Below are 4,575 nucleotides of genomic sequence, written 5' to 3' on the forward strand. Positions count from 1 at the left end.
TCGACTACTCTCTTCCATCCTGAAGTACGAGATACCAGAGAAACTGGTCATAACAGTGTTGTGAATATTTAGTCCACTCAGTGTATAACCTGTAGCTACAGCTGTGCAGTTAGCACCTTAACAGATGGCCCCTGTCTTTATCAGCATCATAAAAGATGACAGTATTTCAACCACATCAAATATGCATCCAAGCCAAAGACTAATGACACAGGAGTGGTATCTGATTCTACACTATAGGAACCTTTTCAAGTGGTTATGAGAGGTCATATTATTTCATATGAGTCTGCCATAAACAAAAGGGAATGACATGTGACTGGAGGAGATCGCCTGCCCAACATCCTCTATTCTGACCAACAGAGACAAATCCAGTCCCTTTGAACTACCTAGATCTGTCCAGCAGGGTTGCCCACTCAGTCCTCTGCTCTTCACTGTCTCCCTTGAACCCCTGGCGATACAAATAAGGGATCATCCCTAATATCCAAGGTCTTAAAGTAGGAAACATAGAAAGCATCATTTCGTTATATGCAGACGATGTGCTTTATACCTCTCAGACCCAGTAGCCTCTGTCCCTAACCTACTAGACTTAATCAATTCATTTGGCAAACTATCTGGAAATTCAATAAATTGGGGAAAAAGTGACCTCATGTGTATCTCGGATAATTTTACAACAAGTGAGCTAGAGAGGATACCATTTAAAGTGGTGCATGATCACTTAACTTACCTGGGTCTAAACATACCTAGAAACCCAAAGCTCATCTGTAAATAGTATTTTCTCCAACTACACAGAGGCCTCTACTGGTCATCTCAAGGAGACCTGGGGTAAAGAGTATTTTCTCCAACTAACAGAGGCCTCTACTGGTCATCTCAATGAGACCTGGGGGTAAAGAGTATTTTTCTCCAACTACACAGAGGCCTCTCTACTGGTTGAATAATAATGAAGCTAGGTAAATTCAATTCAAATAATATAGCTAGTAACTTCAAAATACTTACAGCTGAAATACACTGCCGTTTTCTTTGTGAACATGGTGAGATGGAGGAAGCCGCATCCACATGTAGTTGTGGGGAGAGGGACAAGTTTCCCAAATAGACACTGGCTTTGGATCAGGTTTAAATTCCTCCCACTAATGATCCTTGTTAGGTTTGGGGGAGGGGAAGCTGATCCTAGATCTGTATCTAGGGGAAACTTCACCCCAGCAAAGAGAGATGGGGGAAGAGGAGGAGAGAGAGCGTTGCTCTCAGGATTGACAGATCATGTACAAAATCTACCAGTAGGAAATTGGTGTCAGAATATAATATCTGACCTTTAGCAGTTCTAATGTCTTCATTTGCTCCATTTCATTAGTCTTGTTGATTGATTGCTGATATCTAGTTTCACAGGTGAGATGGTGTTGATGAAGAGCATCCATCCGTTTTAGTAACGCATTAATAGTAATGCATTCATAGACATATAGTTGATACTGGTGGTCCTACCCATCCCCCACTTCACTCCATTAACCCCTACACTTGCTGCTCACATGGTGGTTTTTCTCAATGTATCTGACTTTAGGTCAGTTTTTAAGGTTCAGAAGGTAAAGATTGTGTTCGGCTTGTCAGGAGCACTAGTGGTAGTGCTGCCGCTCCCAGATCACACATTGCCCTATATAAGTATATACTGTGGCAAGCTGAACCCAACACCTACCAATTACCACCTTCTGATCTCTTGGTGTAATGGATTAGGTGTTGGCTTGATAGTCGCTGGACCCGGGTTTGAGTCCCGGTTGGAGCTATCCCTTAATTCGTTACATTGGTGTCAGAAGTGGGATAGTGCCTGTGAGGCCATCAAAGAGGCGTGTACACGTGAGAGACTTGCTATAAAGAAGTGTGGGGGCATGCTTTCCCCAAGGAAGGGGGTAATGTAGCGACCTTAATCCAACACCTAGCCACATCATCGAGAGGTTCGGACCTCTTGGCGTAGCGCTTGTTGGGTTCTGACTTCTAAACATGAAATAGACTTATTCATGTCACTGAGGGAGAGAGGGGAATGTATAACGTTTCCATTCTGTCAGGATATGTTATTGTTAGTCATCAGGGATCCTATTGGAGGAGAAGAGACACAGTCTGGTACAAGTCAACATGACAGCCGTGAGTTGGGGAGGAGTGAGCAATTTGGGCAGAGGTCAGGTTAGATGAAGTGAGGAAGAACATATATCACTCATCTTCTGGATAGCAACAGAGGTGTATTGGCTGTTCAGATGTGGAAGGAGGGGCTCAGCATAGGAGAAAGGGTTAAATACCAGTGCTTGTGTGAATATGTTATTTGTCTTATGCAGCTGTATGATCCAATGGGTGAATAAACTTGGTTTGAGCTTTACTAAATGTCCCTGAGTTTTACTAGGTTCATTTAGAACCTAACACGCTTAAGGTGTTGGCTTGACACTTGATGGACCCAGGTTCAAAACCTGTTTGGGGCTACCCCCTGAATTCACTACAATATATTTGTTTGCCTACGGGCAGGGAGACCCGGGTATGAGATGAAAGGGGCATTACACCGTTGCTGTTTACAAAAAAACACTACATTGGTGGAAGCAGTGGAGTGGTGCCTTGGGAGAGGTGCGCACATTTCATGGGCGGGATCTGTACCCAGGTGTCCCATGGGAAAAACCAGTGTCTTGACCATTAGACCAAGAGGTAATGCCCACTTGACCTGAGGGTGACACTGATTTTGAAGGCAGGACTACCTCATTACCAGATCATGAGACAGACTCATGTTTTCTCCACACATGGGATAGTGTAAAAGGAACTTAGCCTAGGAAGCCCATGCTAGAAGTGTTAGGAGGTGGAAGTTAGAGAATTAGTCCAGTAACTGAAAGGTCACTGGTTTGAGTCCTGAGCCAGACAACAAAACGTGGGATTTGATCTGAACTGGCAGATCTGTGACCAACCCCTTCAGAAAGACAAATTCCCTTTGTTCCCTGTAACATGGACTAATAAAGTTGTACTGTACTGTGCTGTGCTGCACTTTATTGAACAGAACCTGAGAGTCCAGCATGTCAGGGGATGGGGTGGGGGGTGGGGGGTGAGAGCAGCAGTGGGGGATGGGTAGCTAGTCCTTGATTGGCTGTAGACCTGGGAGCCACAACTGCCAAGAGAAATTCAATCTACCCTTTTTATCAGCCAAGCCAACATAATGTTTTACACACCATTTTTGTGGACTGTTAATGTTTATATTTAAAATCAACACTGAGCTTTTCATGTTATAATCTGTTATTTATCAAATCTGATATTGAAACCATATACAATATGCACTAGAAATGGTTGTAATGAAAACCTGGGACACTCCTATAGACCGATGGAATTATGAGGGGGGGGAATTATGTATTCCTGAAAGATATTAGTAATTTAGGATTTTAAGTCAATTCTTGCGTGGGAAACTGCAGTCTGGTTTGTTTGTCTGAGTGAACAGAGCAGTTGGGGGAAGGGAATACACATACAATGTTTCAATCTCCAACTGTCTTGTTTCACAGACTCCTGTGAGAGAGAATATAGTAGACGGTTGCTGTCAAAAAGTGATTGGTGAGTTTTCCTGTGTCCTGTGTTTATGACCTTTTAAGGACATCCTGTCCGGACGTTCTCTTCACTATTTAGGGTGTACTTATGTAACTTGATGGTGCAGCTGTTTCTTGGAAGTAAAGCACATTGATGAGGAATATATGATATATTATGCTGTGAGAGAAAGAGCACATATTTACCTGATTTGTTAAATATTAATAGTTAACAATGAATATGATTAACAATAGTAGAGACATTTCTTAACTACCAATGCTGTGCTTTTGGTAAGGATGGTTCCCTCTAGCTCCCTGCAGCTGGTCTGGGCGTGTAGTCAAGGACATGGGATAGAGATCAACTGGAGGAACAGGTAGACCTGGATTGTTTCAATTTCTCGTTGCTTCCACACAGCCACAAGAAGAAAACATGGTGGCTCCTGATCTGCCAGGGAGGGGCGTGCTTGGATGAAAAGCAGAGATTGTTTTGGACAATTTGCAGAACTTATGAAGAGTTATCGAAATCCTGTTGACTCTGTATTAACTTCTGCCTGCAATTGCATAACTAAAGATATTTTACATATACTCAGAAGCCGTTGTCTGTGTCTTTTTCTAAAGTTTAAAGTTTTTTTAAGAATAAGAGAATATCAGCACTGTGCAAAGAACCCTCTAAAACATGTTTGAAATAAAAAGTAATGGCCTGGTGATTGATGTGTCGTGGTACTGACCTAGTTGAACTTAAAGTTTGAACTGTTTGAAAAATTTGAAACAGTTGGGAATTTTTGTAGTGAACTTATGGAGCTGCTGTGTAGTGAGCTTGTGACCCCTTGTAGAATGAAAAAGTAATTTCTGGGTAGGTCTGCCTGAGTATAAGTAAGTGTTAGACTTGTCCTGTGAACACTACGAGCGACAAGAAACCTCAAGAGAGATCAACCACAGAAAACTCCAGAAAACACGTCTCCTAGACCAATTCTAGGTGTGTTGTGTCCTTCATGTCTGGGCCACAAGGACAAAACCGTCGATGCCATTCTTTATGATGCACCTGATTGTTTTA

The sequence above is a fragment of the Coregonus clupeaformis genome, unplaced genomic scaffold, assembly GCF_020615455.1.
Source record: "Coregonus clupeaformis isolate EN_2021a unplaced genomic scaffold, ASM2061545v1 scaf0753, whole genome shotgun sequence".
Classification (NCBI taxonomy): domain Eukaryota; kingdom Metazoa; phylum Chordata; class Actinopteri; order Salmoniformes; family Salmonidae; genus Coregonus; species Coregonus clupeaformis.